This window comes from Equus caballus, chromosome 19 (genome assembly GCF_041296265.1).
Source record: "Equus caballus isolate H_3958 breed thoroughbred chromosome 19, TB-T2T, whole genome shotgun sequence".
NCBI lineage: Eukaryota > Metazoa > Chordata > Mammalia > Perissodactyla > Equidae > Equus > Equus caballus.
This window is the reverse complement of record NC_091702.1, coordinates 22,289,623-22,315,022: the sequence shown is the minus strand read 5'-3', so window position 1 is coordinate 22,315,022 and position 25,400 is coordinate 22,289,623. Positions and strand designations below refer to the sequence as shown.

The 25,400-nt window shown below is 42.2% G+C and overlaps 1 protein-coding gene across 10 annotated transcripts in view; it reads right to left on the bottom strand.

Annotated features, from left to right (window-relative positions):
• FNDC3B (fibronectin type III domain containing 3B) overlaps positions 1-24,237 on the bottom strand; it is a 357,231-nt gene extending 332,994 nt beyond the window's left edge. For 4 of the 10 annotated variants that reach the window (XM_070243255.1, XM_070243250.1, XM_023623306.2 and 1 more), the window contains exon 1: positions 24,099-24,237. The gene's annotated coding sequence lies outside the window, so the exon portion shown is untranslated. Of the gene's footprint in view, positions 1-23,201; positions 23,339-23,374; positions 23,462-24,098 lie in introns of those variants that run through there. The other 6 variants (XM_070243256.1, XM_070243254.1, XM_070243253.1 and 3 more) reach the window with 4 other exon arrangements.
• Between the last annotated feature and the right edge of the window lie 1,163 nt (positions 24,238-25,400).

Genomic DNA, 25,400 nt, shown 5'->3' with positions numbered 1-25,400 from the left:
TAACCCACCTCCACACCACTTTGATCCTTTTCATCAAAAAGGTAACGAGACTTCAAAAAGCACATCAACCAGAACGGGGTGTTCCAGTAGTTCAGGACACAATCCCATAAGAACTCAGGAACTAATTACAGTGCCATATAACAGAGAGAGAAAAATAATAGTCTGAATATCTAAACAGTAGAGATTTAAAAAGAAGACAAAATTAAGAAACAGGTAACAGCCTAGAGGAGGATTCTGGTAGCTCCTGGAAGACTGCATCGGGGAGGAGACTGCTGGCCAAGTCCTAGTCTGCACAGGGTGACACCAATTTAGAAACTATCCCACCCAAAGCAGGGACTCAGGAGGAGCTACAATATGAGAAAAGCGCGAGCTGGCACAAGCCCCAGGAGCCCACGATAAAGGACCCTGTATGTTTGCTAACTGAAGAACACAAATCGTTATGCTTTTCCATCAAAGTGCTTCAAAAGAGCTAGCTGTGTCCAACACCTGGGCAATCAACTAAGAACAATAATCAAAATCACAGATTTTTTCATTGCTTTCGGTTTATATCCCAACATCTCAAAATAGATAAAAATTCCTTTTTGTGGGATGCAACTCAACGTCACTTCCCCACGTGTGGCATTTTCTTCGAAGATATAAAATTTTGTTAATGTTCTTCAAACTCACCAAGTTACTCAATAACCACAAGAGTAACCGAAAGCAGTGTGGGAGCAGCAGCCTGTATGCTTAGGCCTTAATCTGAGCCTTGTGACCAAGCTTTACCAAAAGGCTCAACTCAGACAAGCCTTGAGTTTCCCAGAGGAAAATGAGCTTTATTTCCTGAAGCCTGTAGTCACCTCTAACCTGAAGGGGCAGGAAACTAGTAATAAATTTCTCCAAAATTGTATGTGAGCAGGCAGCAAGAGAGTTACCCAATTATTACCTTGTGCAGATTATTATCGCTCTGGATCTCAGTTTTCTCATCTAGGAAAAAAAGGACTCACATCTCTCCCCTTCCAGGATTGACATGAAGGTCACATGTGGAACTTAAGCTCTAGTGCCCAGAGGAGCAAAGCCTGGCAACTGTTGGTTAATACCAAGACCCCCTCACTGCTCATCTCCCCAGGGCCCACCTCCCACCCATACTGGACATCTTTACTTCATAGTTACCCTGTCGACCACAGAATCATGGGGAAACATCAGAAGAGATGCAGCAACACCTAGCTCCCATCAAACATGGGCCAACCAAGGAAAGTCACTAAGTACCAGTTGTGGACCAACAGCCAGTTTATCAGATAAGCATATGCAACCCCAATGAAGCTTCTGGTCCCCATTTCCAAATCAGCTAGAATGGTCTGGGCATATCTCTACTTTCCAATTCTTCATGAATCCTTGTTAAATATTAAAAGTCAGGGATACTGAGATTGACAAAGCAACTCTATGGACCACACATCATACCTCTACACCACAATGACAGGAACAAAGGTATTCCAAATATTAGAATCCATAGCTCTAAAGCAACATTTTCTTCCCCTGACTCCCTCAGGGAAAAAAAGGAAAAGAAAAACTTTGCAGAGGGATAAAGTGGGAAGTCAATGTTTTAATATAAACATGACAAGCCCAATTCTATCACTGCAATATACTCTTTGACTTGAGTACAAAAATCTTTTCTGACCATCTGGAGCTACTCCAGGCAGGAGTCCAAAACTTTGTAATTCCTTTTCAAAGTAAATGACAGATCAGTAACTGCCACGTTGCTAATGCACAGCCAAAAGGGAGCACCTCATCTCCCATTCAGTGCTCCCTGGAGTTTTACCCATGTAGTAAAAACAGACTGCGTCCAAATAAATCTGTTCCACACTGAACAGCGATCACGTCACTTCTGAACAAGGTGGCACTTTTCTCGAGTGTGATCCATGATTTTGAAGCTATTTTGTTTGTTTGCCTTCAAAGCATCAGGTAATCATGTAACCCTACGTCGAAGGCAGGAAGTAGAACCTTCTGCAAGTTTTACTAAGAACAACCATCAATGAAACCTACATATGTCAATTAACATTTCAGTTCTCCAGAAATGACACAGGGGAGTCCACTAGAAATTTTAAGAGTCGTAGCAGTGACTGAGGTGCCTAAAAGGTTGCAATAAATGTGAGGTGACATAATACGCAGGGCAACAGGAGTGATCGATGGTGATCTATAAAGTTGGTGGAGACTTCTTTTCAAACCCCACTGACCTGCAGGATCACTTTCTTCATTCATCCAACAAATCAAATGGAGAGCCTCCTATCTGCCAGGTACATACAGTAATGGTGAATGAAAATCAAGGTTCTCGACATCTCTGCCAAAAATATAAATCTGACAACAACATGTAATATGCTACTGATAAGAAAAGCAACTTGAAAGCTCAGAGGCTTTAGAGGCCTAAATTTGGTAATATTTCCCAGAGCATCCTGAGTAGAAAGTCAACCAGCAATGGCTACAGACTTCCTACAAACATTTCTTTCCAGATTTCAAAGATATGAAAGCTATCTCTGATGTCACACTTTCCATTGGAGAACTATCTTACCCTTTTAAGTAAAACATTTTAAAACTGAACAATCTGAAATTTTATCTAGTAGCAGACTGTTTCTTACAAAGATAAGTTATAAGGAATTTGACAGATGAGTAAACAGCTAACCACTGATTACAAAATTAAACTGCAGATAGATTACAAATAAAAAATATAGAAAAGGCAATAATGGATCTCACTGTTCTGATGAACAAACTCTTCCGTGAGGATAAATTCACAGATTCCGAGCAAGGGAGCTGGAAAAGTCCTTAGAGATCGTCCCACCTTGATTTTCCCCAGCTCACCTCTTAGAGAAGCTATTTTGTTTGCTTGCCCTCAAAGCGTCATGTCATCATTATTAAATTAATGGTATCTGAGTGTCTGGAGCCAAGTGCAAATGAAACCCTTGCATCCTACCCTGAGAACAGGCAAGAGATGCACGAGCTTCTCAGGCACAGTCTCAGAGAATGCAGACCCTGGTAAGAAAAGGAAAGCAGAAACCTGAGAGCAGATTCATCAGCTCAGGAATGCATATGGAGGATTCTCTGTCCTTAGTCTTTTGGAATAGAAGAGAATGAGAAGAGAAGACTGACAGAATTACCTTTCCCCAAGAAGAGTTTACCAGGCTTAAGTGGAAATTCCAAGGCAAATATCACCATCAAAGGACACTGCTAGGAGGAACGGCGTGGGTGGAGAGGGCTTCATCTGCAAGGTTCTGAGCAAGAGGAAGACAAGCAAGGGAAAGCCAGATTTTCTGAAGACATCTTGGGGTGTGGCGGTGATTTGGTAAATGGCAAAAAAACAGACTGCAAGAAAAGACCAACAATGCTATCTAATTTTAGGGAACTATGGAACATTTGAAGAAAAATGGGGAAAATATACAAAAATCCAGACTCGCTTCCAAAGTATTTAACAAGAAAGGGAGCAAAAGATACAAGGAAAGAAGGAATGGCCACGGATCACTCAGAAGAGAAATCTTAACGCTCTATGAGTAACCAGGATTTTGCGGCACCTGCTCGTGTAGCAATTCTCCTTCTTTCCAAGGAGTCCCCGAAAGCTAATGTTTCAAAGAGGGAAACGACGTTCTAGCTCTGTCTAAAGTCACTTAATTCTTCATTCACTGTCCTCTCGCTTTGACCTCTGTTAGTCACTTACTTAAGACTGGATTTTCTCTCAGTGATATGCAGGCTTCACGAAATAATTAATAGAAGTCAAAATGAGAAGAGAATGAATGAACAGTTAGGCAGAGTCAGAACAGTATCTAGAAATACTATACATAAAATCAGCTCGGCTTAAATTGCAAAATGCTAATCATTATGCTTCAAGAATCATCAAATCAAGATAAAGAGAAAAATCCCACTTTCAGAAAGGAGAAAAGTAGTAGACGATTGGGATACTAGAGACAGGTATCAGAGGCACAGGTGAAGGGTGGGAGAGAAGGAGGCAACCTGCCAACCCCAGGAAATAAAAAGAATAAATGTACAAACAGCCTGCAAGGGGGGTAGGGGAGGGAGCTAGCAGGGACTGACTCTTCTTGGCAAGACAGGAGCGCACCAGCTTCAGGCCATCTCCTTTATTGCATACATAAGAAACTGCTGTTAAGAAGGAAGTGAAACTGCAGACTTAACCTCACTACGAGCATGATCATCTCATGCAACCACTTTTCTCAGTATCCCTAAACACACAGTCATTCTGATAAGTAAAAGAAATTAACCCGGTTCGCGCATCATGCGTAAGTTTGTGGAACCCAAATAGTTAATTCTATAGAAAAAAAAAAAAGATCAGAGACCTCTTTGGTTCCTTGCTCCGACTTAGTTAAGATTGTGCAACTTGTACAAACATAACCATTTCCTGCCCACTGAACAAAGCAATTAATGGACTGGGCACAGTTTCTGAGATGATTTAAGGGAAGAAATCAACCTGGTCATGTCTCACTGCAGTTCATGTTAAAGAAACAAGGAACAGGAAAATACAGATTATCATTATTTTGTTGAACAGTGGTCATTCTTTCTTCATAGAACTTTCCTCCCACAAATACACTATAAATGACACACTGGAAAAGGAATTTGCTCCAAAATGACTCTAAGATAATACATCTACCATCTCTACCTTCAATTCATTATTAAAAAGTAATGTGTAGACTCTGCCATTTTGGAAGGAAAAAACAAAAACTGATAAAGCTTTATGAGTTTAGAAGCACCCAGCATTCATATATGACCGACTCTACAGAAGAAGAAGTAAAAAGAAAAAAGGAAGGAGAAAGAGGAAGAAAAGCAACCTCGGCTCCCAATGACTTCCCAGGGCTGGGTCCAAGACCTCACGAGATCCAGAGACACTGCCCTCATTTCCTGTGCAACGAATCCAACCCTTTTTTGCTTAAGCTACTCTGAGTGGGTTTCTGTTATTGGCAAGACCAATAGTTTGTGACTACTAATGAACACCAAAAATCTTTCAATCTTCACATATTTTCACGCATCTCAGTTATTTTAAATCAAAAATTTCACGTATTTCCAAGAATTAGAATTGGAACATAGCTTTAAAATTAAAATCAAGGTTTTCTCCTAGTTCAAACACATGGTATCTCAGTGTCACAACAACATTATGTCTGGCTCCGTCATTAAGTCACTTACTCAATAAACACTGAGCACTTACTGTTTGCCAGGCACTGTATAAAGAGAGAAAAGGAAAGACATGGTCCCTGCCCTAGAGGAATTTCTATGCAGTCATACACCAAATAAACCGCCTACATAATGGTGGTCCCGTAAGATTAGCAGCATACAGTGTGGATCAGTAGTAGGCTATATCATCTAGATCTGTGTAAGTATACTCTATGACGTTCACAGAATGACGAAATCACCTAACAACACATGATGCATTTCTCAGAATGTATCCCCATCTTTAAGCAACAGATGACTGCATTAGCGGGAAAGACAAAGAGGAATTAGAAGTCTCCCTGTTCCTTTCCTTGCTACATCTTTACAGTTAGACTCAAACAACTGCTACTACTGATTGAACTGTAGGCTCTCTAAGCTTCAGGTCCTGGTTCAATAACCCACTGATTCCTACAATCTTCTACTTCTCATTTCGCCTTTGGAAGTATGGAGTAGGCTCCTCGCGTTTTCTCTCACCACAGTGGGTCATCAGCCTCACGACCTAGGGGACACAGAGGAAAGCCTGGTCATGGGTCCAACTCATAAATGTGCCTTATCCTCTGCCTGTCCTCCACCACCACCAATTTTCACCTGAAGGCCACCTACAAATGTGAACATAGCCCAACCACTGCCAACCCCAGAGATGGGACTGACTGACACCTAAAAGAAGAATCTATCATTTCCAATTAAAATCCACCATCTTTTATTATTGAAACTTATTCAGAGGTTCACTACAAGATAGAGCCATAAGCATCCTAAGAAAGAACATTAGAGAACTAAGTGTCAACTGCTTCCCTACGAGGGTTCACTGTTTACTATGAGTCCTCTCTTCACGATCGATGGAAGCACATTCTGCAAAAAATAAGTATTTAATAAACACTAGTCAAGTGAGGCCCAAGACCTCTCACAGCTAATAGGAATGGGCTACCTGGCAAAATCTTCACATTCTTGCAAATCCGAATACGTATTCCCCAAAGCTGAAGGCTAGAAGATTTAGGTCAAAACATGCCCAATTGGCTTGAAACATTTCAAAATTCAACAGAACAGTGCTAGGAACAAGTGATCCACGCCCTCTATGTGTCTAGAAGTTTTAATTCACCGGACTATGGATAAACATCCTTACACGCAATCATCCGGTCAACATCCTGGAAAAAATATCATTACACTAAAGGTTAAGCAAGTTTGTACAGGCTATCAGGTGTAATGTTTTCAATGATTACTTTTCCAGGGCAAAACAGGAATTGCGTTACTAAGAAAAATAAATAATAATGCCTAACTTGTATCTATGCCGATTTCTTGCCAAACTTAAATACACCAGTTATATTTCAAACAAGTTAGATAATCTATAACAGATTTCAGCTAGTCAGTTAATAATCCATATGTCCATTTCAAACCTAAATTCCCAATCAAGAAAAAAACTTTCCAGATCAAAAGGTCTGACACCCAAACACTCTCTGATTATCACACGAAATTTTCCAAAGCCCTTTAATTTTGTTTTTATATGTGTTTCAAATTCTCAACACTATGGGGTAAAATTAGTGTCAGGAGTACTGAGGAGGACTAACTGGTGTCGAAAAAACTACTAGCATGGTTGCCTTACACTATGGAAAAGGCAACTAGAAAGCCCCATTTCTTTTATAAATCAAATAGAAATTTGGATTCAAAAAATGTCCTCCCAGCTGTGTACTATGTCATGTACTATCACCAAAATGCATTTTACAAAACACACATATAGGGACTGGCCTGGTGGCGCAGCAGTTAAGTTCGCACATTCCACTTCTCAGCGGCCCAGGGTTTGCCAGTTCGGATCCGGGTGCGGGCATGGCACCGCTTGGAACACCATGCTGTGGTAGGCATCCCACATATAAAGTAGAAGAAGATGGGCACAGATGTTAGCTCAGGCCCAGGCTTCCTCAGCAAAAAAGAGGAGGACTGGCAGTAGTTAGCTCAGGTCTTAATCTTCCTCAAAAAAGTAAATAAATAAAACAAAATACACATATAATACAGTTAAAATACTACAGTTCCTATGAAAGTCAAGAATCTCATGCTTTGCTTCTTCTTCTAAGTCCTGATAGTGACAAATAAATGAGGAAAATAAATGCTATAAAAAATGTTCAGGAGCCGGCCCCACGGCGTAGTGGTTAAGTTCGGCACGTTCCACTTTGGCGGCCCAGGTTCGGATCCCCAGCAGGGACCTGCACCACTCGTCGGCCATGCTGGGACTGCAACCCACATACAAAACAGAGGAAGAATGGCACAGAGGTTAGCTCAGAGTTGATCTTCTCAAGCAAAAAGAAGAGGAAGACTGGCAACAGATGTTAGCTCAGGGCTAATCTTCCTCAGCAAAAAAAGTTGTTCATATTGATGACAAGTGGAAGCAAACTGTTAGAAGCAAAACGGTCAGCACTACAGACAAAATGCTAAAGGTTTTAGGAATTAAGTTAAAGAGAAAGGACAATCTTCATAAAAACTCTGTTGGTTCATCATTCTTTCCTATGAAGATGTTGGAAACTCCTTTCCAATATATCATTTCAGGAAGCAAAGAAAAAGCTCTAGGTATACAGTCAATGCAAAATGAATATAATGACCTGAAATTATGCTGCTAACACAGGAGGCTCTGTTCGACATGAACTCCAAGTCAATTAAAATAGGCTGATTTCTTTTACTGCCTCTGGACACAAAGACAGAAACTGCTTCTTCTAGTCCTAGCTACTCCTATGATTTTATTTTATTTTTTATTATTTTCATGTGTGCTTGAGGAAGATTGGCCCTGAGTTAACATCTGTTGCCAATCTTCCTCTTTTTGCTTGAGGAAGAGCGTTGCTGAGCTAACACCTGTGCCCATCTTCCACTATTTTATGTGGGACACTGCCACAGCATGGCTTGATGAGCAGTGCTAGGTCCACGCCCAGGATCCGAATGTGCCAACCCTGGGCCACCAAAACAGAGCACACAAACTTAACCACTACACCACCAGGCCAGCCCCTAAGCAAGACCCTTCAACTGAAGATTCTACTCGCATTACGTATTTCATGGGAAAATCTGATAGATATGGAGTGTCTCAGAAGAATGAATTATATACCAACTGAAAATCTGTAATAGAATGTCCCAATAAATCAAATATCAAAATAGCAATAAAGATTTTTTGCCTTCTTAAAAAAAAGTAAATATATGGGGGGATATCAACTTGCTTTAAAAAAAATCACTTTTTAAAAGATCTCATTTTTAAACAAAGGACACAAAAGAAGTAGTGGAAACCAAGTGACTCATGAGATTAGGAAATGTAACTCAGCCAGTATGATTACGATGTCAAAGGACAGGCTCACATATTTTCTCTGTAACATTAACTAATAGCAATTTTTTCTTCTTGTTATTGAAACCACAAAGTAATTGACTGCCCTAATGAATATACAGATTTTCTTCAACATGAATGTTGCTTTTGAAAAGCAAATTAATCTTCTGAGAGAAAACAGTGACAAAGCCTTCCTTCAAGCACGTTTCCGGCAGCCAGTGGGATATGTGAGGAAGTAGGCATTTTGCAAACGTGGTATAAAGTCCAAACGAGCTAGTTCTGACAATATTCAGAAAGGTTTTCCACACACCTAACTCGCGTATAAGTCCATTCATGATTTCACTGTGGAGAAGGGCCAAATGTCCCTATAATCGAGATTAAGGACATGGAGCCTTTGTAAATGACCCTGTTCTTATTCCAGCCCAAGAATCAACCTCTATGCAGGACTCTGATTTTTTTTCTCCCTGCAAGTTAGAAAATTAAATTTTCTTCATTTCCAGCCAGGGGCCACTCAAACAAATCTAATGGGTGTAGACAGCATTTCCTGCCTACTGCAAGAAAATAATAGGATTGCCATTATTAACATGGCCCAAGGCATGCACCGAGTGCGGACACTGAAGAAACTGACCTTTAATTTTCACCAGATAGCCTGCACTGACCGTCTGGTTTGCGTTTTTGTTTTGTTTTGTTTTAAAAAAAGGTGAATGTTATTTTTTTCTCCAACATTAAGGTCTAACACAGGCTTATTCACTCTCATGGACAAGACAGGCTCCAATCCCTATTATCCTTTCCATTCAACTGTGTTTATGTCTAGAACAACCCTGCCAGTAAACAACCAGCTAAAATTCAGTTTTGTTTTTCTTCTCTTTTACTTCTTTGGAGCTAGGCTTCTAACGTACAAGAACTCGGTGAGATTTAGGCACAGCCGAAGCAGAGGAAACTATTCTCCTCATGGACACCTCCGCCAGACGTTCTACGTCATTCTAAAGAGATGAGCAGCCAAACAGAAATGAGCAGCAAAGGTGGCTAAGTTTTCTAGAAATATGTGAAGATCTTAACCTGCAGTGTGCTGAGCCCCAGCAGCGGCATCTTTACACCATCATAGAGATGAAGACGCCATCTAAGGTGGTGACCCAGAGATGAAAGGCAGGTCTTGGGAGCCCTGTGGTTTCGCCCACTAACGTCAAGGCCTGATCTTCTCTCTTAAAATCAGTTAGAACAACATCCACAAAAAAGGGAGAGGGAATGGGAGGGAGTGACTCTCCTTTATTACAACTTTCCTTTGATCCCAGACAGGAGAGGAAGCAGAGCTGTCATATATCTACTTAAAAAGGGACAACCTCTCTTTGAGGGGGCAGGGAAGAAGAGAAATATTGGTAGAAGGCGCACTTGTAATAATTAAGGACTGCTTGGCATTCAGACATGCTTTTTTTCCCCACCCAAAGTGCTTCTTACACGTATTATTTTATGCCCAGACTACCTTACGAAGGCGATCAGCTCAAGTCTGACCTCAGAGATGAGCTGCAAAGCTGTCACTTGAACAAGGACACTCAAGGAGTCAGTGGCAAGGCCACAAGAAAAGTCATGGTTAGCGTTCAGACACACTTTTAAAGTAACTGGGAAATGTTTGAAATAACTATCCTCCCATTAAGAAGAACAACAAGTAAATGTGTCTGTAGTCAGGGAGTAAAACAAAATAATAAAAGAGCAGCTATCACTTGCTAAGCACTACGCTGAGCCACACAGGCCTAAGAATGCCTTTTAAGAGACAAAGCCACCGAGACTCAGTAACTTAACCAAAGACAGAGTCAGACATCTGCACAGTGGGGTCTCAATCTCAGGTCCTTCTCCAGAGCACATGGGCTTGATCATTCCACTAAAATAATGATTAAGGATTTACTTTCTTACCAAAAATATTACTTCCAAGGTAAGTGAGTAGTTTCCCGTGGCCCCCCAAATATGAAAACTGTATGTGATAATCTGCTATTATTTACAGACAAAGGGCTAAAGAATTCCAAATGAGAATGAGATGTTTCTTTTTAATCTAACATATCTTACAATTAAACTTTCTAGAAAATCACTCTAGGCTTTTTCATGAAAAATGCTATGGAAGTTACATCTTGGCTAAGACGGAAACTTATTTCAGATCTACAAATACAATACACTTAAAAGAAAAAAAAAGGTTCTTCCTTAATCTGCCAAGCAGAACATCTGACGGCAGACTAGCATTGTCCCTCTGTTGAACTCACGGATGACTCAGTGGAAACTAGAATTTGGAAAACTTATCATCCCACGTGAAACATGATAGGAACAAACTCGCTCACCTTCGTCGGGGCGACATCCTTCCTACGGGCTGGCCTGCTCTCCTCCACTCACTCCTACAGTCCCTACTCCTCACAAAGGCAAGGAAGGAAAACTTGTACAACTCAAAAGCAAACACCTGCAGCCCAAAATTACTCCAAATGAAATGAAGCTGAAGGTAATCCAGTCGAGAGATTTATTTGAATCCTCAATGCTTTCTCTTTTGAGCCAACTACTATCACCTGATAGGTTTGAACAAACTCCTGAGAACACTGAACTAATTTAAGAGAACTGGAAAGTGAGACATAAACAGGAAGTGACATTGTTTTCAAGTTTAAATTGAATATAACAAGCAAATGGCAAAATCTAAAAACCTCTATTTCAAAATTATTCAGATTGTCACAGGTCCCATTAAGATCCAGTTACAGCTCCAGAACAGTCATCAGAGAGGACTAAAACACATCAAAATCAAATAAACCTGGAAATTACTGTTTCTCTATTAATAAAGAAATTATGGTAAATTAAGATATCTGTTGCTAATTAAAGCCTGAAATAAAATATAAGCCTTAAAAATGATCCATTTCTTTTCCCTCCTCCCATATCTCTTTAAAAAAAAAAAAAAAAAGACAGCCTTTCTAAAATTGAACTTACTTCTTTCCTAAGAGGCTCAAAACTACTGATTTTATAATTTCCTTAAACATGAGTGTACACACAGGGGCAAGTTTTAGTGTCCCTTATCTGAAATTAAAGAAATCTCCACCTTTAGGTGATGGTGGTGAAAGTGTGTGAAGGGTTAAAAAGAAGAGCAATTTAAAATAAACAGAAGTAAACAAAAAGCCCAAATCCTAAAATTAAAACATAGTTTGGTTTTTTTATAATAAATGCTTAAAACAGTTTTCTTTACATCTTAGGGTGTAAAATAGATTTTTTTTTTAATTAAGTACCCTTAAAAGGTAGTTCGAGCCTATGGTAACCTGCATCCTGAGGACTGCCACCAGCAAGTCCTGAAGCCGGGAAAAGCCAACAGCTTCGCAGCCCCCACTGCACCCCGAGGGGGGCCCACGGGTGGCCCAGCGTTGAGGGGCACCTCTCTGGGGTGCCGCCTGTTCACAGACGGTTACCATTTATAGCCTCCCTCGTGGGTAGAAGTTTTGGGTAACAAGGGAAGGTGGTTCTAAGAGTCCTCACCATTCTGGAGAGACACAATCCCCAGAGCATACAGCTCCTTCTGGACCATGAGGAGCATCTCCGCAAAGCAGCAACAGTTTTTAGGGAACTAGCCTCAGGGGCTGCATCTTTATTAGTCTCACCATCCACACCGCCCCACACACACAGGGAAAGACAGTCAGTCAGGTCCCACTTCAGAGCCTTGTCCTTAACTCACCTTCAGTGAACTCACTTTCTAAAGATGGAGTAGAGAGCTAAATGATTTCTAACAAAGGAAGCATTTAGGGTTGCCAGCTCCCCAGGTTTAGCCTGGGCCGTCTGGGAAAGCACAGGGCTCCTCTGAATCCTGAGGTCACCTTTTATGAACCACAGGAGCTGCTCTTTGAGCTCGCGGAGATGAGGCACGCTCTGGTCAGCTCCGCGCTCTTCCCATCCCTGTGGCTGCCTCTGGTGCAACCCAAACACCACAAAATATTAACCTTAAAAGGAGAGAAAGGGTTACTATTAGGAACAGGAGGACTTGCTTTTCCAGGTGCAAATTATAAGTACGGGATCTTACTCCATATAAATTAACTTAAAAGAAAGGCATTGAGGAGAGGGATGAAAAATGAACAAAACTGAGTTTCCCTCTGAGTGAAAAGGACTCTCTTTCATACAGTTTTCCAAATGTCTGAATATGGTAAAACTTCACCACCATTTCTTAACCAACTGTTCTAGATTGTTCCCATTCACTATACTGAGTTTCTTACATATCACCTTCTATGAAGTATACTCCTATTCTCTGGTTTCTCTCATTGTACGGTTAAGTTGCTATTACAGAAAACAATCTAGGAAAAATCCCCCTCTTGGGAGACGTCCAGAATATTATTATTTCAAAAATAAATTTTAAGTTTCTAGGCCATAGACAGGTTGAACACATAGAAGGCATTCGTCTAAGCTACCTGGGAACACAAAAGACACTGTTCCATGTTTGAAGACGGAAATAAGATATTTAACGTGAACTACTGAGAAGCCATGTGATACAGCTGAAAAGAGTTCCTTTTGAGTATGTCTTCTAATCTTAGTTCACTCAACAAACATTTATAGGGCACCTGGTATGCACCAGCTTCTGCTGTGGGTACTAGAAAAACAATATCCACCTTCCTGAGTTGGTTTAATGAATATGGAATAAATATATATGTTAGGGCCTGGCATGGGGAAAGTGCTCAACAATTACCGGTCACTATTATATTTGACATCTGACTTGAGGTCAGAGTGTTTGGAAGTTTAGTGCACAAATGACAAGTGTCCTCATTTCTATATAAAACTGCCAAGAACTGGCTATCATTTTACCCCAAAGAATATGGTGACAAAATCCTTCTGAGGAACCCTACAATTATGTCCTGGTTCCTAACTGGAGTCCTCTGGTCTCAATGCTCCTCCCGCCTCATTTCTTTCCAGCCATCAAGTCAAAAACCTTGAAAGGACAGAATACCAAGAGTGCCGATTTCCCAAGCCTGGGTTTCCCAAACTTGTCTGACCATATCCTTCACCTGCAACACTTCATAAACCTTTCCAGATCCCACCACAGACATAACGAACAAGGGCGCCATTCTCCCTCCCCCTCCCCGACACACCGCTATCTATAATGCTCCAGGAGAGGCTCCTCTTAAGCACGCTTTAACTCCACCTCTGAATAGCTGAGGACTTCTCCTCAGGTTTCCATGACATGCTCTTTGACCCTTTCTCCATGGCTTAGGTCAGCACTAAGTACTCTGGCCACCACTAGTCTAGAAGAATCAGCTCTCTCAGCTGGGCCCCCAACATCTTAGCAAGGCACAGTTTGGTTTTTTTCTGTTCCCTAATGTCTCCCTTCTAGAATTTCCCCATAAAAAGATTTTCTTTGAAGAAGAAGAAGATTAGCCCTGAGCTAACTGCTGCCAATCCTCCTCTTTTTGCTGAGGAAGACTGGCCGTGAGCTAACATCCGTGCCCATCTTCCTCTACTTTATATGTGGGATTCCTACCACAGCATGGTGTGCCAGGCAGTGCCATGTCCGCACCCAGGATCCAAACCAGTGAACCCCGGGCTGCCGAAGTGGAACGTGCCGGGCTGGCCCCTAAAAAGATCATTTTAAACTATCACAAATCTCTGAGAGGTTACCTTTTTCAAAAAATAATTTTCTTAATTTATAATTCCCAAACTGACTCCAACAGACAAGTAAAATATACAGAATGGAGGGCCACGTTTTTAGGGAACAGAAATAGAAGCTATTTGATCAAATTTTCAAAAGTAATTAGCAACCTAATATAGACAAAAAAGTCCAGGTACTCTCTGGAGAACTTTCATTTCTTAAAATAGCAATAAATGAAAAGCTTAGTTTGCACTAAAAGTGACTCATGCCTTTGTTTTAATTTATTTAACATTTATTAGACCCCTACCATGAGGGGAAAAAAAAGCTCAAGAAAACTGTGGAAACACAAAAATGTCTACGACATGGCTCATGCTTCAAAGAGATCAACTCCAGTAGAAGAAATAATGACTAGGGGCCTGAGGAGAGGTACTAAGTTTAAATGGCACATTCAGCCTAGGAATTCATCCATCTATCCATCCATCCAATGAACATTTACTGCACACTCACCACAAAAGACCCTAAGTTACATCAGAAATCACCCCCACACTCAAGTAAAAGTGACAAGGAGACAATTAGACAACACTGAATAGGACAAGTGTCCAAAAAGTATAAAGTACTAGAAGAATTTAAAGAAAATGATAAATTACCTAAAACAGTGGCTCTGGAACAAAATGGAGATATGCAAAACAGAATGGGACATTCTTTTCTTTCAAGGAGGCCAAAAATCAATGAGGAGCACTCTGTGAACATGATGTCGTAATTCTTCATATCTCTACTAGATATAAAGAGACAGTGACTCTCAGTGTCTTTTGATATCAGTTGGTAAGGATCCTACCACTAGAATAATTAGTAGGCCACAAACATGGCCCGATATGATATGAAAACCATTTACATATACAGCAAAGAAAATACACCCATAGAGAAAGCAAAGCATGCATACACACGAAGTAGCATCATACCCTCGAAATCATTAGACGTTAGAGACAAGTTCAGGTGAATAAAACAACACTTCACACTTTCTTTCTTTCACTCCATCCCCTTCCAACAGATTTTAGTCTAAGGAATTGAAGAATGTTAGCACCTAATGCATTTCCAACATGAGTGCTAACTGAGATGACAGACAATTTCTCTAAGTGGAAATCAAAATTTCTCCTACAATACTGAAGACGTCAAAATTGAATAAAATGTTTATAGGTTAGAAAATACGACAGATCGAATTGAACTTCCTACTCCCTGGTTTCTAGATAACTCGAAGTGAAATTCAGCACGGATTACTTTACCTGTCTGTGCCTGGACGGTCTGAGGATATTAATAACTATCTGGTTCATCTAAATATTAAAATGTCTTTTTTTCCCTCCAGAGATCTACTAATTTTAAATAGCTTCCTCTTAAATTCAAGTCAGTTAATGAAATAAGTAAACTCTGATCTCCAAAAATGGCCTAGGAGACTCTCCCTTGATACTGCAAGAGGAGGAAGAGGAAAAAAAAAAGCAAAATCTACCTACCAGCATGGAGCAGACCAAGCGGGAGGAAACAGGGGCAAACAGATCACGTGGAATAAATCTCCTTCAAGATTTTTTTCATTCTTTTTATTGTGGTAAAATGTACAGAACAAAACATCTACCGTTTAACCATTTTTAAGTGTACAATTCAGTGCATTCAGTACATTTACAATGTTGTGCAGCCATCACCACTGTTCATGCCCAGAACTTTTTCACCATCCCAAACAGAAACTCGGTACCCACTAACCATAACTCCCATTCCTCCCTCTCCCCAGCCCCTGGTCATCTCTATTCCACTTTCCATCTCTAAGAATTTAATCTAGGCACCTCATATAAGTGGAAACATACAACATTTGTCCTTTTGTGTCTGGTTTATTTTGCTTAGCAGAATGTTTTCAAGGTTCATCCACGTTGTAGCATGTACAAGAATTTCATTCCTTTTTATGGTCAGGTAATACTCCACTGTATGTATATACCACATTTTCTTAATCCATTCATCTGTGAATGGACACTTGGGTTGTTTCCATCTTTTGGATATTCTAAATAATGCTGCTATAAACACTGGTGTACAAGGATGGGTTTGAGTCTCTGCTTTCAATTATTTGGGGTATATCGAGGAATGGAATTGCTAGGTAATTCTACTTTTAATTTATCAAGGAACTGAAAAACTGTTTTCCACAGTAGCTGTACCTTTTTATGTTCCCAGCAGAGATACACGAGGGTTCTAATTCAATATACTTTTAAATATTTTCTGATTCTCTAGTTCAGAATGTTTAACTCTATTACTCTAAATCAGAATTATTTTTCCAAAGAAAAGCCACAATAGAAAAATCAGAAACAGCAATATCTAAACACTTTTAGCCTTTTCCTCTTAAACAACTTAATAGAAGGCATAGCTTGTATTAAAAAAAAAACCTTTAAAATATAAAAGAAAAAGGAGCATAATATCCTAAAAATACAGTAAGTATCCTGAATGTACAATTCGCACTACAAAAACTGGTTAATCTGACCCCTAAAATGTCACATACAAGAAAACCTCATGTCTTGAGTAACTGGATGTAAATATCCTGAGATATTTTAAAAGAAATGTACTCTTCTTACCTGTCAGTTCACACAGTACCTGGAAGTCAGCTGCCCAGGAAGGTCTTGCTTTAGTAAAAGTAGAGGAGGAAGATGCAGAATGAGCTTATCTAAATACTATTCGCAGGACTTTCCACAACTTGGCCCAAACGCAGAGGCAGGAGATGGGCAGCTGAAAGCAATAATGATTTTCTTAAACCTTTAACACCTGCTCTCACAGCTCTGCCATCAGGTGCTTACAAGTGACAAAAGAAATCAACAAGTGGCAGAACAAACAGCAAGAGCAAACCTCCAAAACAAATCAACAGGCATAGCTGGAGTCTATTGGTGGGATGGGGTGAGATGGGGAAGTGGATATTTGCTTATTGTTGTGATTGATTTCGCATACAAAAATGTAGTTCTAACTCTTGCTGGTAAACTGTTCCTACTTCATGTGACAGCACTGAGTAAATCAACATTTATTTCATGGTGGTCCAACGACTTCCAAGAGCGCTTGCATCTCCATGAAAAGCCCAGCAGTAGAACAGCTTCAATCCATAATGCAGTTTTACATTGCTTTTAAGTAAATTGATTTTTCCAAGGTGCTTAAAAGTGGTTAGTTCTCCTAATTAGGCAAATATTCCCCTTATGATCTACTTAAATTTCTGTTACAGTTAAACCCTTTCATATAGAATAGGAAACCAAACTTTATCCTACACTTGCCTGGATAATTGCAAATTCCTAATTAGTTACATCCAGAACAATGGAGTTATTTTTAATAGAGAGCCCCTCTTTCTCCAGCTGTGGAGAATCTGAGTCTCTTAAGAACAAATTAAATCATGTTATTTCCTGGGATTTTAGAATCTTCAATTATTTCTCAAACATACTGCATTTGCTCATGTATAAAGACAATTTTCTAGACAATTATTCCAACAGAAAGCTTTTCATAATTGAACTCTATGAGTTAGTATTATATCAACTTAAAGTAAATTTTTCTGACTGGTTGCATTTATAAAAATCTTCATCTTCCAGAGTCAAAACAAGAATGTATCAGAAGCCTTAAATTCTAATAATAAAATTAGTTTTAAATATAGCCTGTAGGTGCTCCAATTTTAACGTTTCTCCAATTTCAGAAAGGAGCAAAGAACCGAAGTTGCCACCACCCTGCCCAGGAGTTTGGTGGCAGACACAGTTCTCAACAGAACATTCCAAAAATATGAGCAAAATACCCCTTAAGTAAACAGAAAAACGCCTTGCATTTGCCAAAAAGAAGTCAGAAGAGAGTAGAATATTCCATTAACAAAGAACCTAGTCTAGAACTCAATAAATGCCTTCTGGGTCAACAAACAAGTGAATGAAATAAAATTACATTTGAAACTCAAATATAATCATTTAATACATGAAACATTTCAAACACTGATACTTACTAGAATCTCAAATAATGCTCACTCTGGCTCCATACGATCTCCCTAAAATCTTCTCCCTCCAGTTATTTAAAACCTGAAAAGCAGTTGCAATGATATTACAGAAACAAAACCTATCAGGGGGCAATGCCTAAACTGCCAGTGAGTATTGCCAAGGTCATCTCATCAGCCAAGGGCATCAAAATTCAATCCAGGAGTTACAGAATGCTAAACTTGCATATCTCAGCTAGGGGAGAGATTCAAGGATTGATCCATTTTCAAATTGAGAAACATCCCCACTTGGAATGGCTAATCACTATAGTCTATCGTACCAGATTTACGCCTGGTGGTTTAAAAACCTCCCTATCCGCTATCCCCACCCCCACCCCACATACCTTTGGTCTCCAAGAACTGATCCTTGACACTAAACCTGCCATAAACAACTCCCCTCTGGATAAGCTTGTGACTAGGGACTCACCTCTTGGCTGTACCTTGCAAAGCACTCAGGTACCAACCATCAAGTCATCCTCCCATGGGAGCCTGCACTTGGCTTCTACAGAAACCTGCCTCTATTGAGCTACAATGATTCAAGCATTCTCTGCCTTTTTAAAACACACAATACCATACTGTATATTCTAAGGCAAATATATATACATATTCTTATTTTTCCTATATTCAAAGGCATTCAGAGTAAACCAAATAAAGCTTCTTCTCAACTACGTAGGTGTATTCCCAACAGCTCTAAGTATGAGAATTAAGGTTTACTTGAAAATGTCTTACTACAAAAAGCTCTCAATTCATGGATTAACCTTGCTAACATAAAGAAAAAAAAAATCGCAATTGCCCAAGAAAAGGCAATTATGATTTCCAAAGCAGAACCACAGGTAGGTTGCAAAAATTTCCCTACACAGAAAATGATTCTTTTCCCCCATTCTCAGCTATAATTATTGAAAGCTCAAGTAATAGGCTTACCAAGATAGGGCAGAAGGACCGCAGCCTATGCCTCTATCATTCAATATGGCAAGTTCCTCCGAGAGACTGCAAGCTTCCCCGGCACCTCGAGAATGACCCTGATTCAAGCCAACTGGCCCAGCCACTTCAGCAAAGCCACCCAGCTACAGGGCACATCTACGGAAAAACTCCCCAAAAACGTAGAGCTGGGACGACTTATGAAAAGCACGACTTTCAGGAGGTCACAAACCGACTATTCCATTATGAGAGGGGAGAAAATGAAACACAGCAATCTAAAGCTTGACACTTCATTTACTCATCACAAAGGAAAAAATAAATCAGTTTTCAAACTGTCCAAACACAAATCTGGAGGTCTCTGAAAACATGCAGAGTTATATCGTAGGAACAGCTCAATTTTACACTTCGGAATATAATGAACTATGGAGTACATATATGGCTTTGCCAAACACTTTTCAATTCGCTGACTCACTAATCTCTGGTATGGGCAATTTTCTCCTTATATTAAAATAAAGAAACTCAGACTAAGAGAGGTTCAGAAGTTTATCAAGGACACACAGCTAAAAAGAAAAGTAAGTCCTTCACAGATATTCTGATTTCAAACTAATGCTCAGATGTGGCCCTCAGGGGTATAAAATTTCTAACATGTGTGTCATTTCAACACCTTTATCTTTTAAGATTATAGTAAATCTCTCATTTGTATTAAGCACCTTGATGTCCTACAAATGGAACCATACATCATGAGTTAAATCATCTTCCCTATATTTGTCACACTCACGAGAACACTATAATCCTATTTATAACATGGTTCTTGTCCTGGTTCCTTGAAAATAACTCTGCTCCCAATGGTCAGAGTGGGTATGAACAGGGCGTTTCAGCAATCTGACCAGTCTCATCAACGGATGCGTTACCCAGAGGTGAATTTATAATTTTCAAAGAGCAGTACGCCACACAATTCACATAACGCGAAAATAATATACAACCATTTAAAGCTGATTTACTAGTGTACGTCGTTCAGGATGATGTAATGCTCGAGGCTCAGGACCATGAGCTGCAATTACCCCTGGGCAGTGCAATAACTATGGAAAGCATAGCAGATTCAGATATATTTATACGGAACCTGGAGGTTACCTCTTTAAAAATCCTAATAAAAAGAGATTACCATTTGTCTTTTCCTGAAAGTAATATGCAAAAAAGAAAAAGAAAAGGTACTGAGCTGTTGGATATTTATGGATGGAATCCAGATAAATGAATACTTACTTTGACGTAAGTTGGAATTTTCACTATTTCATGTGAAATCAGAAAGTTGTTGAAATTCCTTCTACCACACAAATTCTAATATATTTTTTTTTTCTGCTTTATCTCCCCAAACGCCCCCATACACAGTTGTACATCCTAGTTGCAGGTCCTTCCAGTTTACCACACAAATTCTAAAATGCAACGGATTTAAATTAAATCCACTAGTCAGAAAACCATTTGATCATTTGCCACCAAAAAAATCTTTCTTGCTTTTTGTTTTAATCTTAAACATATTCTTTCCAATTCACAGATGAGTTTAGTATTTTATATTTGAATTTTATTCTTTGTGATAGTAAAGCAATGATTTTAATTCAGATTAACTGTGCAGCTACATAAGGAAAAGTGAATGATGGTTTGGCGATATTATTTACCTGACACCCATGAAGTCATGTGAAAAGAACAACCCAATGAACAGGTAAACAAGCGTATTAGGGGGTCATTTTTTTTTCTTATTGCCTCCTATATATACTCCTTCATTACGCTAAAATAACCAACAAGCTCTGACTGCCTTTCCAGAAATCCTACCAACAATTATTTCAATCAAACAAGAAAGTGTCATTCAAAGTTTTCGTCCATCAGTTTTTACGATGACACGCAAGCATTTAAAAAAAAAATAATGTGCTTATTTTATCCACTCAAAATGTGAAAGCAAAATTGAGCTACAGCTAATTCAGCATTTAAATTCTATCTAAGAGCTGCATCTAGGCACCTTCTGGTGGTGTGGAAGAAAAGAAAACTGAATTAAGAGATGTAAAAAGGAATACAAACCAGTTAAATGTGAATAGGTTTGGGAGTCAGAAAGTTCTACATTTCGATCTTCCATACAGTAACCACTAGCTACAAGTAGCAGTTTAAAATAAAAGTAAGTAAAATTTAAAATGCAGCATCTCAGTCCCACTAGTCACACTTTAAGCGCACAAAAGCGAATGTGCCTGGCGGCTGCTATATTGGACAGCATGGACATAAAACTATTTCCATCACTGAAGAATAATAACAGCATAATGCTGTTGGTAGCTATGTCATCTTATGCAAGTTACTTAATTTCTGTGAACTTCAACACCCTTGTCTGTAAAATGTCCATAACATCACCTAAATTGAAAGACCGTTAGTAGAATTTTAATGAGATAATATACAAAAAGCACAATGCAAGTACACACGAGACATCCAAGAATGAGTAGCTATTAACATAAGCCCATACTGGACTTTATGACGGCAACCCTTCACAAGTCACTTCTGCTCCCTGGCCCTCAGTTGCTACAACTGAAAAGTTGGAGAAATTCTTCTGGTTAACTCCTAAAGATACCATCAAATTCTACCCTGTTAAATTAAGTCTTAAGCAAAAGGGGCACAAACTCCTACTGAGTAAACTACTACCTAGGCTCCTAGAGCTTCCTAACATTCATCCCAAGCATTCTTCCAGAAACCCCAGAAGACTGGCTCTCCAATACAGCCCATGGTCTGATGTGAGCTATTTATAAAGTCAGTCTTAAAAGGTTACCGGAATATCTTTCTGAAACTGTATATACTGTAATTAGAAGCTACAACCCCCTATTCCATGATGACATCTTGCAGTTTTAACAACTTTTAAATGAACACTATCTTTACAGATGGAATTTTTTTTCTCTTAGAAACATTTAAACCAAAACGCTTCAAAAGCACAGACAAGTACAATTTTTTAATGATTTCTTTTTTCACAGCTACGCCTCATTCTTAGCCAGCTTGTGGGTGACCCTGTAGTGTCTAAACAAAGTGAGAATTCTACCCTCATGGGTGAGGTCCCCTTGCAGGGCCAGAAACATGCCCGAAGACTTTACCCTCCTTAACAGCTGCTCCCAGGGAGCCAGGAAATTTACAGAACGCTGGGTCCACAGCGCCGGCCTCCGAGGAGGGGGAATCAAGGGCCCCCACAGAAGGCACAAAACCAGGGCCCTGGCTGCTCCAGGCTGCGGGCCTCTTCCCCCGGGCATTGTCCAAGCCCACAGAGTCAAAGCGTTAACTTGAGAGTGGAAGAGCAACTCAGGCAGTAGAAATCAGAACAGAGCAGTGCATTTTTGCCCAAGGCCTCAAGCCTCAAAAAAAAGTGTTATTCCAGAGCAGATTCCTTTTCTTCCGGGTCTGTCTGCTCCGTCTGACTCTTTGCCCACAACCACCGTGCCTCCCCTTTCCCAATGCCCCACCTCTCTCCACATGAAAAAAAAAAAAAGTGGCTTATTCCCTCTCCTTTAGCTTTCCCTAGCAGGGCCTGGAAACTGGAGGAAATTCAAATCAAATTAACTGCACATTAAAAAATAAACAGACAAGCAATCAGGGGGTGCCCACCCAACAAAAGACCTCGCCCGTTCCAAAATATGATTAAGCCTGGGTGGAAGAGGGGAAGGGAGACTAGAAACCTAGAGGGATGGAGAGAGAAACGTGTGGATCTGGGGCCCCAGCGTCGGCCCATCGCGGCCAAATTCCAAATTGTGCTTCAAGAAAATGCTGGGCTGAAGCGAAAAGAAAATAAAAAGTTGTGACTTTTAAGGAAGTCCGCGCGGCACTGTCTGGATGAAATGCCATTGCCTCCCTCCGTCAGGGATGGCTGGGTGGGAGCTGAGATTCGGAACGCTCCAACTCCAACCGCGCACTCGGGAAGCCTCGCCACCCCCGGCGCCGCCGGGCGGCCCAGCCCCGTCTCCAAGGACACGGGACCCCGGTGCTCGGGCTCCCACGGGGCGCCAGGACCGGCCCTCTGGGAAAGTTCGCGGGCACAGCCCGAGGCCCCACTTTCCGCCCAGAGTGACAGGCCCTTCCCACGCCGGCCGGCCCCCGCCCAGCCGCGGGGACCAGACAGTCCGCGCGGCCCCTCCCGGCCGCCTCGGGGCGCGGATTCCTCCCGCCCGCCCCACCCCCGGCCGGGGCGCCCCTCGGGGTGACCGACTGACCGGAGCTACGCTGGCCCGCACACCGGGTCGCCCGCTCCTTCCCGCCGCGCCCCGCTCCCCCGCCCGAGCTTCCAGCCGCCAGGCTCGCCGAGTCCGGCCGCGGCCGCCGGTTACCGCCCCCAGCCCGGGGGGAGCCCGGGGGGCAGGACGGGGAGGGAGGACGTGGCGCGCACCGAGGTGGCCAGCGGCGAGGCGGGGAGTGTCCCGGAGAGGCCCGGCCGGGGGCGGGGGGCCGGCGCAGCTCCCGGGGCTGCGGGCCCGGGACCCTCCCCGCCAGCATCCCCGGGTCGGAGGTCCCGGCCCGCCCCCGCCTGGCGCGGGGAGGCAGCCCCAACTTGCAGCCCCACTTCGCACGCCCGCCCTCCTCCCTCCACCATATGGAAATCTACAGCCTCAGAAAGTGACACGTCGAAGATTCCTCGGCCTCTCCGCCCGCCCTCCCCCTCCCGGGCAGCGTTCCTGCCGCGGAGATTCCGGGAGGGGGAGCGGATTCCTCGGACAAAATCTGCTGGGAAGGCTAGGGAGGGCGAGGGGGGGAGGGAGAGCCCGGAACCACTGCCCAGATTTTTTTTTCATCAAGAAGAATCTACCCGTTTCTTTCCCTCCTCCAAGCCCTGGCAAGCTGGGGGGACGGGCGGGGGACCGGAGCCCCGTGGGACGCGGCCCCAGAGCGGAGGCCGACCCCCTCCGGGCCCCGTGTTCCCGGGGTGCCCAGGCGAGCGCGGGGCGCCCCAGCACTCTGGCGCCAAGTTTTCCCCGGGAAGCCCGGCGCGCTCGGGACGGGAACGCACTCTGGCGGACTCGGCGTCCGGCCGGGGGCTTTCCAGCGCGCCGGGAGCCGGCGGCCAGCGCGCGGGGTCCCGGTCCCCTCCAGGCTCGCGTTCCTGCACACCTTACCTTCCCTCGGGCTGAAACGCGGGGCTCCGGGCGCGCCCCACACCGGGTCGCCCACGCCTTCCCTGCCGGCAGCCCCGAGGAGCCCTGCCGCCCCCTTCGCTGCTCCCGCCGCCGCTCGCCTCCACCTCCGCCGCCTCCGCCTTCTCCGGCCGCCGCCGCCGCCGCCGCCTCTCAAATAACTACCAGGAGGGTTTGATGGGGGATTCCGCCATGTCAATGATGTCGGGACCACATGGGGATTTGGGGCCCGCCCACTGCCGTAAACTGCCGAGTATAGCCGCCGCCACAATCTCAGAGTCGCTGGAGCCGTGGGAGCCTCCTTTGCCCCCCAGGCCTGCAGAACTACGCAGAAAGTGTTTTTGGTCCAGCCAGACTGAAGAAGTCTGAGGCTTACGGGAACTAGCAACTTCTGGAAGGCGAGGGCTGCGTGTTCTGCAGAAGATCGCCCAACACCGATAGAAATGCACTGTTTGCTGAGTAATAATCAGAGCTTAAGACTCTGATATTTTTTCGTTTACACATATATTAACTTTTTTAAACCCCCCACAACCACCTTGTGAGCTGTTTTGTCGCGCCCTTCTCTATTTCCCGCAACACTCTGTTCATATGGCTCACCTAGCGTGAACAGGTTTTTATTACACCAAAGTGAAAATGTTTATTTCCTTTTTTCTGGACCCAGTGTGCGCTCACAGGGGCAGAACTGTTCCTTACTCACATCTGTATTTCTGTATGTGGCAAACATAGCCCAATGCATAGGCCACAATAGGACTCATTAGGTAACTGTTGAGTTTGTATTAATTAAATCAAACGTAATGTACCTCTTATACAAAATGGTTCACCCCCTGCATCCTATCCCGCCCCTCAAATAATCCAGAAGACAAGAGAGTAGAAGTTATCCCAGACAGGCCGTGTCCCTCCTTGGCTTCCCAGGTCTCCTAAATAATTACATTCAGCCTCAACTATTAGGCTACAATGCAGTACTCGGCAGTGACCAGAGGCAATGTGGTACTTTAATTGACCTAAAAAATAACAACCACCATTGATTAGATAAAGTGAATGTACACAGTACTGTAGTAAAGCCTGAAGAACACAAAAGAATACTGAGAAATAGCTCCTTTCCTTGTGGAGCTTAACAATTCTTTTTCGGAAATGGGGGGAGAATGGTGAATCCAGGCAACTGGGGCTCTCCCTCCTAACTGGCTTCTTCCTCCAAATGTCTCCAAAGGGTCTCTTGAAGCCATCTTTCTAAAACCTGGTTCCAATCCCAAGTCTTGCATGGGAAGGGAAAAAAAAAAAGCAGTG